Below are 16186 nucleotides of genomic sequence, written 5' to 3'. Positions count from 1 at the left end.
GTCTTTAACCGTTTTCTGCATCCCCAAGAAATGGACATCCACAGTTTCTGGGACATGTGTTGATTTTTATTGGTTTTCCACACTCTACATCATGCACGACATGACTCATGTGCACAGGCCTAATTAGAGGACAGGTCTCGCATTGCAGGCCCTGTTCCTTCGGAAAGAACTCTCCTAGTTTGCCTTGCCTGTCTGCACTTGCTCCTGGAGATAGCTATACTTCTCCTCCTTCAGGAATCTGTGCAGTGAAGAATCAGGAAATTGGGTTCATAGATGTTGAGTGTAGCCATGAGGTGGGCCCCTGAGCAAATTTTGTGCCAGAGGCTAAGACCAGAGACATGCTGGGAACATCTGGTCAGTAGCGTCCCTGGACCCCAACCCCAGGAAGGAAAAGGGGCACAGATTGTAGTGTAGTGTCACTAGCTTCCTCCTTCCCCAGAAATGTGAGTTCTCATTTAACCTTGTACCCCTCAGCTCCTAATCTCTCATCTGCTGTCCCTGAGTCATTATATAAAGGTGGCAACCTCTGCTTGGCTGTCCTCAAATGGTTACAGCTGAAAAGCTGAAATCACAAGCGGCAGTAGAATAAAACACTAAGTATAAATTAGTTCCAAAATGTGCTACATATACACTACTTTATTCTACATTGTGGCCACTTTCCTATCTGCTGGGGGACATCTGGACACTTTTCATTTTTCCCAGGGGGTCAGGGCTGGGACACAACCCTAGGGAGATTGACCATAATAATGAACACAAAGTGACAAGGAAAATGTGAGGAGATTTTTGCAGACTCCCCAAAACTCTCTCCTTGAGACAGAGGAAGGGAAGATGGGGTGGAGCCTGGGGAGGGCAGGGAACTGCCAGGATATACACACAAGGAAACATCCCAGCTGTCAGTCCTGGCCCTGTATGTAGTCTCAGGACAACTCCCACTCACTCCAAATCTCCACTTCAGGTCCCAAGACCCAGAGTCCCTCATGTCCATATACCTCTTGTGAGTTGGAGTTCTGGTTCTTCCCTGGCCCCTGCTGAGCCCAGGAAAGGAACTGTCCTCTTCTGTTTGTGCTGCTATTACAGAATAACACAGGCTGGGTAATTTACAGGAAACAGAAACTTATTTTTCACAGCTCTAGAGGCTGGGAAGCCCAGGACCAAGGCGCCAGCATCTTGTGAGGGCCTCCCTGCTGTGTCCTCATGTGGCAGAAAGTGGAAGGGTAAGCTACACTGCATGAAGCCCTATTATATATGTCTGTGTCCATCCTGGTGTGCCCAAGGCTAACATAGCCTTGGTAGAGAAGGAGACAATTTAGAGTTGTCTCAGGAGCCCCTGTGTCCACACACGCCACTTCTTTTCATGCTCACACAAAAATGTTGCTCTTAGTCAATAAACTCAAACATTCTGCGAGTCAGTGGAACTGTCTTCATCTTAATTCTTCATCCTGACTCTGACTCAATGGGTCAACAGAGGCCGGATGGTTTTGCAGAGCTAAACCTGAACCCATGCACGGAGCACACTAACAAAACTGACCTTAGATGTGGGCAGTAGGGTTTGGTTGGCCCCAAGACAACAGATGTTATGAGTCTGATGTAACAAGCAACCCAGGACATGTGAAGACCCAGGTCCCTCCAATGTTCAATCACACTGTCAGGGCTCAGCGAAGAACACCTTCCTCCATGGGCTGCTCAGGCAACCACGTAGGGCTGGCCAGCTCAGGCCAAGAAGCAAGGGAGACCAAGTGCCCCAGAAGGACAGGTTGCACACTCACAGAGCCTGGGGATGAAGGCGGCGATAGATGAGAGAGATGTGTTCTCAGGTGCTGGAGCTAGCAGCATAGGGATCCCCTTCCTGAGGCGGGGAAATAATGGAACAAGAACTGCTCTCACAATGTCCCCACAAACTTGCCAACACACAGAAAGAAAGGGGCCCAAGGTTGGGTGGGGCCATGAAGAACGCCACTTCATCTGCCCCCCACGCAAGAGCTCAGCTGCTGGCAGATGTTAGAGAGTGCAGGAGTGCAGGTTGAGGATTGAACACAGTCTTCAACCTTTTATCTTTCTGGACCTTTTTTCTTTCTTTCTGAAATTCCTGTTTAAGGACCTGAGGAATCATGCCCTACAAACCATAAAATTTCATCAAAAAGGTCCTTTCCTACCCAGTACATTGTGACTTGCTTTCCAACCTGACTCTGTCATGGCATCACCTGACAGATAGTAGACCCCCTTAGCATTCCTTTCTACTGACTCCATGTTTCAGACAAAACTTAACTTTTTCTACCAATTTCCAACTAAAGAATCCCTAAACCCACATAACACTTGTAAGCCCATGCCTTGAGATGTCCCACCTTTTGGGGCTTAACCAATATACACTTTCCATGTATTGATTTATAATTTTACCTGCAACTCCTGGGTCCATGACATGTTTCTTTATATATATATACTTTAAGTTCTAGGGTACATGTGCACAACATGCGGGTTTGTTATATATGTATACACGTGTCATGTTGGTGTGCTGCACCCATTAGCTCGTTATTTACATTAGGCATATCTCCTAATGCTATCCCTCCCCACTATCCCCACCCCATGACAAGTCCCGGTATGTGATGTTCCCCACCCTGTGTTCAAGTGTTCTCATTGTTCAATTCCCACCTATGAGTGAGAACATGCGGTGTTTGGTTTTGTGTCCTTGCAATAGTTCGCTTAGAATGATGGTTTCCAGCTTCACCCATGTCCCTACAAAGGACATGAACTCATCCTTTTTAACGGCTGCATAGTATTCCATGGTGTATATGTGCCACATTTTCTTAATCCAGTCTATCACTGATGGACATTTGGGTTGGTTCTAAGTCTTTGCTATTGTGAATAGTGCTGCAATAAACATACGTGTGCATGTGTCTTTATAGTAGCATGATTTTTAATCCTTTGGGTATATACCCAGTAATGGGATGGCTGGGTCAAATGGTATTTCTAGTTCTAGATCCTTGAGGAATCGCCACACTGTCTTCCACGTGATTGAACTAATTTACACTCCCACCAACAGTGTGAAAGCATTCCCATTTCTCCACATCCTCTTTAGCACCTGTTGTTTCCTGACTTTTTAATGATCACCATTCTAACTGGTGTGAGATGGTATCTCATTGTGGTTTTGATCTGCATTTCTCTGATGGCGAGTGATCATGAGCATTTTTTCATGTGTCTGTTGGCTGCATAAATGTCTTATTTTGAGAAGTGCTTGTTCATATCCTATGCCCACTTTTTGATGGGATTGTTTGATTTTTTCTTGTAAATTTGTTAAGTTCTTTGTAGACTCTGGATATTAGCCCTTTGTCAGATGGGTAGATTGCAAGAATTTTCTCCCATTCTGTAGGTTGCCTGTTCACTCTGGTGGTAGTTTCTTTTCCTGTGCAGAAGCTTTTTAGTTTAATTAGATCCCGTTTGTCTATTTTGGCTTTTGTTGCCATTGCTTTTGGTGTTTTAGTCATGAAGTTCTTGCCCATGCCTGTGTCCTGAATGATATTGCCTAGGTTTTCTTCTAGGGTTTTTGTGGTTTTAGGTGTAACATTTAGGTCTTTAATCCATCTTGAGTTAATTTTTGTATAAGGTGTAATGAAGGGATCCACTTTCAGCTTTCTACATATGGCTAGCCAGTTTTCTCAGCACTATTTATTAAATAGAGAATCCTTTCCCCATTTCTTGTTTTTGTCAGGTTCGTCAAAGATCAGGTGGTTGTAGATGTGTGATATTATTTCCAAGGGCTCTATTCTGTTCCATCTGACAAAGGGCTAATATCCAGAATCTGCCAAGAACTTAAGCAAGTTTACAAGAAAAAGTCAAGCAACCCCATCAAAAAGTGGGCAAAGGATATGAACAGACACTTCTCAAAAGAAGACATTTATGCAGTCAACAGACACATGAAAAAATGATCATCATCACTGGTCATCAGATAAATGAAAATCAAAACCACAATGAGATACCAGTTCACACCAGTCAGAATGGCGATCATTAAAATGTCAGGAAACAACAGGTGCTGGGAAGGATGTGGAGAAACAGGAATGCTTTTACACTGTTGGTGGAAGTGTAAACTAGTTCAACCATTGTGGAAGTCAGTGTGGCAATTCCTCAGGAATCTAGAACTAGAAATACCATTTGACCCAGTGATCCCATTATTGGATGTATACTCAAAGGATTATAAGTCATGCAACTATAAAGACACATCCACATGTATGTTTATTGCGGCACTATTCACGATAGAAAAGACTTGGAACCAACCCAAATGTCCATCGATGATAGACTGGATTTAAAAAATGTGACTCATATACACCGTGGAATACTATGCAGCCATTAAAAAAGATGAGTTCATGTCCTTTGTAGCGACATGGATGAAGCTAGAAACCATCATTCTCAGCAAACTATCACAAGGACAGAAAACGGAACACCACATGTTCTCACTCATAGGTGGGAACTGAACAATGAGATTACTTGGACACAGGGTGAGGAACATCACACACCTGGGCCTATTGTGGGGTGGGGAATAGGGGAAGGATAGCATTAGGAGAAATACCTAGTGTAAATGATTGGTGCAGCAAACCAACATGGCATGTGTATACATATGTAATAAACCTGCACATTGTGCACATGTACCCTAGAACAGAGAAGAAGAAGAAGAAGAGAAGAAGAAGAGAAGAAGAAGAAGAAGAAGAAGAAGAAGAAGAAGAAGAGGAAGAGGAAGAGGAAGAGGAAGAGGAAGGGGAAGAAGGGGAAGAAGAAGAAGAAGAAAGTTCTAAATATCTGGGAAATAATCAAACAGAAATAGGGCAGCCAACCTGGGAGTCTCCACTCCTGCATGTGTTGTTTCTCTTGTGCATCAGATTATAAAAGCTAAAAGTGGACTCCAGCCTCTGTGATTATTCTGTTTTGCTTTCTAAAGGAACAGCCATTCAGTGGTCATTTGCATTATCCATTGTGTCTCTTTAGCATGTCACTTTAGGGTTAGGGTGCTGTTTTACAGGGTGACCTGGGATCTTCCCCTTTTCTCACTGAGGTGCTGTTAACTTACAGTTGGGAGTCAGGACCTGGGCAGTGCAGAGGACCAGCATACTGTGCCTCCACAGACCTCCTGTATTGCTTATTCATATCTGGGAAGAGTTAAGTGCTGTTCTGGATCTCTGATATATGGGCTGCTTTGAGGATTTGTCAAAAGGAAACTTTTAAAGCTTCTGTTTCTTTACAACCACCAGCTTAATTACTTATGGGATGTAGATGGTCGTGGGGGCAGTATAGAGTTCATTCAGGAAAAGAGTGGAGAAGCTGTACAGTGGCAAATGGAATAAATCATGTATGAGCCAGTTGCTGTTCCCTAGGAAAAACCCTTAACATCTTAGAGACTGAAAACAATAAACTGTTCCTGTCACTCTCTGGAGCCTGCAGGTGTGCTGGGGCTTAGCAGACCTGGTCTGGCTCACCTTGTGTCTTCATCCTGGGGCCCATGCAGACGGGGCTGTGCTTGCTTGGGTCAGTTTTTCATCATGAAGGTGTGGTGGGGAGCAGGAGGACCCACCTCTCATATCTGCAGGGTTAAGGTCTCTGTCCTTGTCACATCTGTTAACATCCTGTAGGCCCAAGCAAGACCCATGACCATGCACACAGACAATTGGGGTTTATGCTGCATTTTCTGGAGAGAGCTGCTACTAGCCACGTGGCAGAGGGCATGCAGGTATAGTTTTGTTCCAGTAGGGGAGACAGCTGTCCATCAATCCTGAATCTAGGAAAACCCCTCTTCTCTGTGCTGTGACATGGCACACGCTTCCAGGAAGCCTATGGCTTTCATGCTGGCAGTGGCTGTCTAAACTTTTGCTAACAAGGCTGACTTTTTTCAGTCTCCTCAGTTCCACCTGGGGTGTCTGGAAAGTGCTGCCTCCCTAGAAGGAATCCTCCATATGAGGAAAACTCCTTTCCGAAGGCCCGTGTTTATTTTCTATAAAAACAGACTGATCAAAGGGTATGGCCTGGTAAAGCCTTTTTTGGACTACATTTTTAATATATTAACTCCTGAGTTCTTCCTAATAGAGAATTCACTTCTACTCCCATCCAATGTGGTTCACGTGGTATTGGAATCATAGTCAAATAATTGTGAAGGTGTGCATGTGCAGGATGGGGTTTTATGATGAAAACTCAAGAGGAAATAGAAGAAGGGGGCTTGGAAACAGCAATGATCCCCCTGCACTGCAAAGGGAGGTGCAGGTAGGATGAGGTGGGGAACATGGCCATCTCTTGTGAGGTGACACCATCTGGGGGAAGTGGAGGGTGCTTCTTCCTCAGCCTCTGTCCCTGCATCCTTTCCAGTGCCACAGTCCCTTCTGCCTCACACCCTGTCTCTGCTCTAAGGAACAGTACAGAGTGTGGGTGCTAGTGAAACGTGTTCTTAGTAACCAGTCAGCCTGAAGCTTCATCACGCAATGGCTTGGTCATTTCCCGGACGCATGTATGCTAGGCTGAGAAGTTAGGAGGTGTTTCCATGACTTCCCAAATAGCGGACAACACAGGCCTGTGTGTGTCAGGTGATCCTTACTCAGAACTTTGCTGCATTTTTATTTTTTATTTTTTGTACCTTTTATTTTGTAGTGATTGCAAACTTACAAAAAGTGGGAAGAGTGATATAAAGAGCTCCTGTATACACTCAAATTCTCCCACTCTTAACATTTTGTCTCATGCTATTTCCCTCTCTTTCTATATGTGTACAAACTTTTATAGGTTTTTCTGAGTCATTTGAGTGCAAATTGCAGAGATGACTTCTTTTATCCTCAGATACTTTCATGTGTGTATCCTAAGGACATGGACATTCTCTAACACAACCTCAGTGCAATGAGCAAAATCATGATGCCACTGTGGATACATCCTTTTGTCTAGTCTGTTGTTCAGACAGTTTATCAATGGTGTTTATTTGCCAAGCTTCCTTAGTCTCCTTTAATCTGGAAAAGTTCTTCGTTCTTTCTTGTCTTTGTTATCCTGTCATTTTTGAAGATAACTGGCTATTCTGTAGAATGTTTTCTGTTGGGGTCATCAATGGATTCGATTCAGGTTATGCGTTTTTTTCAGATGAAAATTATAGAAGTGTCTCTCAGTTCATCATTCCAGGAGGCCACAATACCATCGTCCAATTGCTGATAGATGTTAACATTAATCTCTAGATTTAGATAGCATCTTCCAGGTTTCTCCACTCTAAAGTTACTTTTTTGTTTGTGTAATTAAAAAATATTTCATGGAGCAATACTTAGAAAATAGGTTTATGTTTTACTTCTTATTAAACTTTTACTTTCTACCATTAGTATATAATGATAATTCTTTCCTGAGTAGATTATTATGATTATTGTGACTATCTTTTTTTCTAACTTCATCATTTCTTCTGTATTTATTAATGGTGTTCATTCCACTGTAACGAAAACTTTCTTTTCTCATCTGTCTATTTATCTATATACCTAGCTACCTAGCTTCTCTCTCTCCATAGATGGAACTCAGGGTTTCTTATTTTCTTCAGTAAGTTATAATCTGTTACCACTATTATTCCAATGTGTAGGTTATCTCACAGTTGGCTACCAAGAGCTCCTTTAAGCAGCTTCCTCTGTTCTCTTGACATGTTTCCATTATTATTAGAGCCTATCCTTACCTTCTCATGTATTAATAACAAGAAGTTCTAGATCTATTTTATACTTTCCTTCATCCAGCTCTAGAATCACTGACTGAAATCTGTGGTGACTTCAGAAAGCAATCTCGAGTGGTGCCCATGCTCATTCATTGCTATAGGGATGCCATGGTGCCTCTGTCAGTAGTTATTAACCTGGGGCAGTTTTGCTTCCCAGGGCACATTAGTAATGTCTAGGACAATTTTGGTTGTTGCTACTTGGGAGGCTGTGCTACTGGCCTTCAAGGGGCAGAGGTCAGGGATTCTGGTAAACATTGTGCACTCTTTCCCATAATGGCAGATTAGAAGCTTTCAATGTGCCTCAAGCACTTGGAAATAGCAAAATAGCACGTAGTGATCAGCTCTGTGAGTTTTACTCAAGAAGGAGAGTGGGAATCCACTAGAATCCTGAAGGACACCTCAGACGCTGGGGAGGAGAAGGCAGGTAAATAGCCCCTATGACAATGTGTTCCTGATAGAAGTGAGTGATGTCCCAGAATGTGAGGGGGTGGAGTCTCCATCTGTGATGTACCTTTCCACTGGGGATTCCACGGAACCAGGCCAAGGGAGAGCACTTAGTTTCTCCCAGGCCCTGGAGCTAACTTGGGGAGATGCTTGGGCACTCTGAGAGGGAAAGACACTGGAAAAAGCTGCTGGCATTTTCCCAGACCTAGGACAAAGAGCAGTATGCCATTTTTAATCTGGGCTCATACAGTCAGTCATTCTTAGGTGACCCAGCAGCTTGCCCACAAGCTCATTTTAGTCTTGGACCAGATTAGAGTGCTTGTGCTAGAATGGGGTAGGGGCCTCCATAGTTAGAATTGGGCAGTGACTGTGAAAAATGCCCTAGTAGTAGGTGTTGGAATTGTACTCACCCTTGTTGCAAGTCTGGAGCAAGAGGAGGGCTGCTGCAGCCATGGTTTCTCCTGAGTGATAAGACTTATAGCCAAGGTCATGTTGGTGCCTGGAACTGGTCTCTGTGTATCAGTGCGGGATGCACCAGACTTCTTCCCTGAGATCATGGAGCAGCTGGATTCTCTCCGCCCCACACTCTGGCTGATCTCTAGGCATTCAGAGCACCTACTCACTCAGATCAGCAGCCTGGGTAGCCCCACCCTTCCTATGTATAGACTGTGGTGCAGCAGGGCCTTCTGCACTCCATACCCAGGTAGATCTCCAGGCATTCAGAGCACCTGTGTGCCTAAATCAGCAGCCATTGGTGCGCTACCCTTCCTGTGCGGAGACAGTGGTGAAGCAGGACCCTCTCTGCTCCATGCCCAGGCAGACCTCCAGACATGTAGAGCACTTGCTCACCTGCAATAACAGCCTGAACTGGCCCAACCTTCCTGTGCAGAGATTGTGGTGTCACAGCATCTGCTGCACTCCGTGCCCAGGCAGATATCCAGGCATCTGGAGCACCCACTCCCCTGGATTAGGAATTTAGGTGTTCTACCTCCTGCAGAGAACTGGAGTCCAAGGAGATTTCTCACATTCATGCCTAGGCACATCTCTGGGTGCTCAATTGATGCCCACTGGAACTCCCACTCAGTGCTGGTTCTTGTACCTGCTATTGGAGCACCTGTAGCTATGCCTGCCCATCTTGGTCCCCTCATCCAGAGATGGACAGGGAGCTCACACCGTGGTGCATTTCAGGATCAGCCCAATGCCAGAGGCAACAGAAAGCTTCTCCCAGTAAACAAGAATCAGGTATATACCCATCTGCATTAGCCACAGCCAACTCTTACAGACAAGCACCATCTATTGGCCTGTAGACAAACCACACAGCCCAATATAAAGCATGCTGACAAAAGTGCATAGGGTTATAGAAGCAAAGCCAGAATCCCTATAGTCACACCCCCTAGAGAGGGGTAGAAATGGAAAGAAAAACAATGATATAAAGAAAGATATTTAAAAAATTCTGTTTGCATGAAAATAATTACAAAAATTAGAAGTGCCAATGTGTCCAAATGAGAAAAAAACAGCACCAGAATCCTGGCACCATGAAAAATCTGAATGCTGTGACACCATCAAAGGATCACATTATCTCTCCAGCAATGGTTCCTAATCAGACAGATGAAGAATTCAAAGCATACATTGCAAGGAAGCTCAATGAGATCCAAGACAAGGTTGAAAGAAAACAAAAACAAATTACTGAAGCAATCCAGGAGATGAAGAAAGAGATGCACATTTTAAAAAGAAACCAATCAGAGCTTGTGGAATTGATAAACTCCACTGAAGAAATTTCAAAATACAATTGAAAGCTTTATTATCAGACTACACCAAACAAAACAAATCATTTCAGAGCTTAAAGTTTGGTACTTTGAACTAACCCAGTCAGACAAAAAAAGTGAACAGTCTTTGAGAAATACGAGGTTATATAAAATGACCAAACCTCTGAATTGTTAGCATTCCTAGAGAGAAGGAGAAAATGTAAACAACATGGAAAACATATTTGAGGTAATCCAAGAAAATTTCCCTAATCTTGTGAGTTTCATAGACATCCAGACACAAAAAGTATAGAGAACACCTGTGAGATACTGTACAAAATGGACATCAAGGCCTATAGTCACCAGGCTTTTCAAGGTCAATTAAATAAAAAAATCTTAAAAGCATCTAGAGACAAATGTCAGATAATGTACAAAGGAAACCCCATCAGGCTAACTGCAAGGTTCTCAGTGGAAACTCTACAAATCAGAAGTGATGGGACCCTATTTTCAGTATTTTTAAAGACAAGAAAATTCAACTAAGAATTTCATATCCTGTCAAACTAAGCTTTATAAGCAAAGAGAAATAAAATCTTTTTCAGACAAACCATCACTAAGGAAATTTCTTACCACTAGACCAGCCTTACATGAGATACTTAAGGAAGGACTACACATGGAAACAAAAGAAAGATCCCTGCTACCATAAAAACAAACTTAAGTACGTAGTCCACAGACCTTGTAAAGCAACTATGCAATAGAAACTACAAAGCAACCAGCTAATAACTTCATGAGAGGATCGAAATTTCACTTATTTCTTAAATGACCATACGTAGTCGTAGTTATAATTCTTCCCATTGTACAGATGAGTTAACTGAGTCTCCTAGAGATGACATCCCTACCTCTCTCAGTAGGGGCTCCATCCACCAGTTTCCCCTTTACCAGTGAGACTTCATTCTCTCAGCTACTGGGAGTGTGGCCACTGATGGCTCACAGCTGAGTCCCTCTGTGGGCATTGATCTGAGTCAAAGGAAGCTGCTTTGTCCAAGCTCATGCCCCTCTCGGAATTGCCTATTTTAAATAATAGGTCTATATGGGGGTACAAAATGTTGACTCTTGCCCAAATACCCTACCACTCTGAGACCATCCCCATTGCAGAGCTCTCCACGGGCCTGGCTGTGGCCTCTGCTGAACTGCACCCCTGCCTGACTTCTCCCTCTGCCCCGCCCCACGGCCCTGCCTCCCAAGCACAGGCCTCAGTGAGCCTCCTGCCCAGGAATCTCCACCTGAGTCTGTTTCCAGGAACTCTAACCAAGAGATGGTGGAGTCAGGACCCACATCGCAAACATCCTGCCTTTTAAACTACCGGGGGTGTTAAGTTTGTGAAAGTTTGGAACATTTTTGTCTAGGAGATTGGATATCTCCCTTCAACAGATGATCCAAATATTCTCACACCTGAGACCTGCTGAAGAAAACCAATGCTTCATCTGGAAAGTTACTTGTTCCCAAAAATCTCTTGCTCAGCTTGGTCTTTTTTCCCCTCTTCATCCCTTGTGAAATGCAAACCAAAGTGTCCACCTGTATTGGACTTGGTGAAATATTTTCACTCATATAATTTTCTTTGATCCACCTGATGAGGAAGGTTGGGCAGGTACCAGAAACCCCTTGTACTCTTAAGTAAATAAGTAGGAGGTAGGTTGAGGATAAGGTGTCAGGTCATGTAATTTTCAGCTTAATTACGTTCTTGTCACACAGTAAGCTTCATTTGTCACCCTGGCTCTGGGACTGACAGTAATGTGTCAGCTCCATCGCTCCTAGGAGCGTCCTGGCTGCAGGTAGCAGGAGTCCTGAGAAACACTGGCCATCTCTCCCATGACCATGACGACACTGGTTATTTACCAAAGGTCGTGGGGGTGGTGTTCACAGAGTTGGACACCATAGCCCTAGGCATCCTGTCCCACACTACAGCCTGAACGATGAGGAGTAGGAGCAGGAGGAGGTCACAGGTCATGAGAGGAGGGTGGGGGAGGGAGGAGAGAGAAAGAGAGAGAAAAAAAGAGAGAGAAAGAGAGAGAACTCTCCTCAGTGGCCTTTCTGTTTATCCAGCAGATACTCTCTTTGTAGTAACCTGGCCGAGTGCTTAGCAGTTGTTGGCTGGACTTGAGCTCTATTTCCCCAGGGGTGAGGAAGGCTTGGAAGTTCATTGGTCCATTGCCTGATACTTTCAGTCTTTGCACTCAGGGACAGGCGAGAGGAAGGGAATTGACAATGGCTGGTGAGGTTTCCAGATCAAAGTCCCTTAATATGAGAGTTCATCAAAAGCTTGTAGAAACTCCGTTATACTCTGAAGTTTATGAATGTGTTTATGCCGAAATGTGCACACACACAGCATTTCTACAATTTTCATCAGATTCCTAATGAGATCACTGACTGTGCACCACTTCAATGTGTAAGTATGGGTGCTGAGATGTGAATGGAATGCTCGAAACTTGTGCTGAAATTAAATGCAGACCAACCTCTTCAAACTTGGATGTTTCTTACTTTCAACGTAACTGAGCAGCAGGCTACCTCCTCCTTACACTCAGTGGGAGTAGAATACAGGAGAATGAAATCGATCAAGCACTCTAAATCCAAGCTGGAGTCCACCTGCTAATTGCAATCATTGTGTCCACAGGAATGGTGAGCTCTTTGCTAGTAAATGCTCCTTAGGGAATGTGAACGAAGATACTCTGTTTTCCCCAGGAGCTCACAGTGTAGCTGAGAGAGAATCTATCCAGAAATAGTCAGTGTCATGAAAAACAAGGAAAATGTATTGAATACTGAATGATTTTTGCAACTCAGGGGGCAGGGGAAGCCCCTGATGCTGAAAATCAACTCCTGAATCACTCGTAATTAATGTGCTATTAAGCATATACAGGGATGTCAACCACACCAATAGACACTTAGTCATAGCGTTTGTTAGTTTTTAAAATGCAGACATAGGGAGGTACAATGAAAAACAACCTATATCATCACCCAGACACCCATGGATGACATTTAAAATAATTAGAACATATGCACATTGTAATAACATTCAAATGAAACAGAAAAATGCAAATTTCTTCTCCTCTTTATTTTTCTTCTCCTCTCTTCTCATCCTCTCCCCCTTTCTCTCTCTCTTTCCCTCAGATGTGTTTGTGTGTATAGATATATGTATATGTCTGTGTACCTGTCTATATACACACATACATGTGTGTTTAGTTTCGTTTTGGAAAGAGCTTTGTATTAACATACCATATAGATCTTGTTTTCTATAAAATAATATATTCAAAGTGTATTACACTTTTTTCATTTTAACACATTTATTGCTATCTAATTCTTCTTAATGATAGCTCCATCATATGTGTGCGTAATTTATTTATTCCCTCTCCAGTCATGTCATCGTTTTGATCATGCTGAAGTTTGTGCTATTACCAGGATGCTGCCATCCTACCCACAGGTTTCACTGAGCGCTGGTGATGCAATGGATGATGTGAATTCCTAACAGGGATTGGTGTAGGGGGTGGGCATGTGACCCAGCCCTAGCCAACGAGACTGCAGGGGTGGTGAGCCAGGGAGGAGCCTCCTCACATTTAGGAAGTAGGTGTGGAACAGAGGCTCTTCCCAAGTCTCTTTCTGCCTCTGGATGTTGGTGTTGATGATGTGATGTCTGGAGCTGTTGCAACCACCTTGCTACTGCCTCACCCCAGGGGCTTCTTATCATGAGGGTACAGCATTCTCTTTGCATTCAAGACATTTTTAATTAGGGACTTAGTTTACATGTGTCTGAAAACCTCTCAGCAGGTCCCAAGGCCTCTGCAGTTTCTTCTGCATGGTTTCTCCTTCCCTCACCTCTTCTTCACGTCTCCTTCTACTTTTGTGGCTCGTGGATTTGTCCCCTCCCTCACGTCCCCCTTTGCCCACACACTATGCAAGAATACTGGAGTCTGCCCATATGTGTGTGAGTGGCACAGACAGGAGGAGCGGGGCTGACGTCCCTCCCCTCTTATCCTGATGACCCTCCCAGCTGCAGGCAACAGGGATGTAAAACCGTGACCAACAGGTGAGATGACTTGAAGAGATACTTCTTCCAGGACAAACTCCTGCACGTTTAATGAGCTAATCAACATAGCACATCATGATACATTTGCACAATTTTGAAGCTCACCACACAACAGTGACCATTTAAAAATGCTGTCTTAGTGAGCATTGTTAATACAAAGAGTCTTTAAGATCATCAATCTTATGTCTAGAAAATTTAGACAGCACTAAAATCTTAGAGCCCACATATGAAAGGAAACTGCAAGAGGCTTTTCTGAATTTGACAACAATCAGGAAATATTGCCTGATATTACCAATATGAGTTTTGAAGCAGAAAAAGAATATTATGAACCATTAAGTTCACAAATCATCAAGCTGTTAGTGGAAAGACTGGTTTATCTTTCTGCTGTATTTGTAAAAGTTCTGTTACAAATTCAATGTCTTATGATGAGGCAAATAGTGATTCATTAGCTGAATATGGAAACATAGGGAGAAAATATTACAGAGTTGTGTCAACCAGTTAATTAAATAAAAACATTATATGAGACAGTAAAAATCATGTGGATTAAGGAAGGGCAAATCTGCCCTTTCTTCTGCAGGGTGGATGGATGGACTGATGGGGTCAAAGCCAGTGGCATCATGAACAGGAAACAATGTTTCTCTCAAGCTGCAGCTTTGAAATGTCAAGCAGCCTCTGCCTTGGCTGACGGCTGCCTTCTGACTCAATGGAAGACCTTGTTCTCTAGCATCAGGACTGTCAGAAACTTTGCTTATGACTGAGAAGAACATCCCACTGCCTGGAGGATCTAGGTCCACCTTTACACAGAAGCACAGAGCTACAGAGAGGGGGTTTCTGGATGGACCGTTTCACATCTGCCTGAACCTTATGGGTTCTGAGGATGTAGGAGGAGCTGGGTGCACTTTGCAGTCCACACCTGACCCTGGCTCCTTTACACAGAAGCCTGCCATGCTCTGAGTGCATCAATCCAGCCTCAAAATCCCTTCCTCCAATCCTGTGATAACCATTTTTACTTTGTTTGTTGAGTCGTCTGAGGATCCTTGTTGTGACTTTATTCCCTTATTGCAGCAACCTAATACTGAGTGTGTTGACTACAGTACTGATTTTGGTGGCCGATTGCACTAGGATGTCTGTTACGTTCTGGATTTTGTGGGTGTTTGCAGTATATCTCAGTGTTTTAAAAAGTGAGTATTTTTGCCATAGTTTATTTTCTTTTCCTAAATAGACTTTAACTTTTGTGCTTTCTTTTGTGTTGCTAATATTGCTCTATTTTTCAGACAGAAATCCCCCATATTGTATGCAGCACCTGCTCTGCCTGTGGTCATGTAGAGCGTCCGCCTGCCCAAGGAAAGACTGTGCTGCCTCGTGCTTCCCAGGCCTCCGATCCACTCACCCCTCCTTCCACAGTGATTTCTCTATGCTGGATGAGGGGTTTCCAGCCTCTGCAGTTTCCATCTTTTACCTATGATCTGGTGCATGCTTTTTTCTGAAGGAACTCTTAGAAGACACTTAACATGACCTGATCAGGAACCGTCTTTACCCTCTTCCAAGGACACAGCTCAGTGCCCAGCAGATGGACCTGTTCACTCTCAGCTTCCCCACATCCTGCTCTGCTCCTAGGGAGCAGACACTCAGGGAAAACGTGGGGGCAGTCCTGTGCAGAGCTCCAACATCACACCATCTTCCCCAAGGTAGAGAGAATTGTGTCAGAAAGGGACTGTTTTTCAAAAAATCAGCTGTTCATTGTGTGCCTGAATGGTGGTTCCTTTGGTTAAAAATGCTTCATCCACATGGAAAATTATGAGCGCCTCCCTGCAGGGAAGACTTTGCCCCCAGCCATAACATCTGTGCACCTGCTGCTCTTCCCTCAGCCCCTCTCTCCCAGTAGAAGCCTGAATCACTAAGTGCACCCTCCACTGAGAGCATGAGGCCCAGATTTGACTCCCCCTCTCATGGCTGCCTGGGCACTGCTTCACTTTCCACATCACACACTCGGTTAAATCCCATGGGGGTGGAGAGCAAATGAAAGCAGATGCTGCCCATGCTCCCTGCCAGACCATTCTCCTCCTGGCTTCCTCGGTGCGGCACAGTGGGTGCTGGCCTCAGGGCTGTTTCAACAGCTTCCCTCTGTCATTTCCCCCTCAGTGTTCATGGCAGCCACCCTTGGTCAATGCAGCTCTGAGTCAGTTACATACACATACACACACTTTTGGACTTTGTTTCTGTATAGGG

This window comes from Trachypithecus francoisi, unplaced genomic scaffold (assembly GCF_009764315.1).
Source record: "Trachypithecus francoisi isolate TF-2019V2 unplaced genomic scaffold, Tfra_2.0 Lachesis_group21, whole genome shotgun sequence".
Lineage (NCBI taxonomy): Eukaryota > Metazoa > Chordata > Mammalia > Primates > Cercopithecidae > Trachypithecus > Trachypithecus francoisi.
This window is presented reverse-complemented; position numbering follows the sequence as displayed.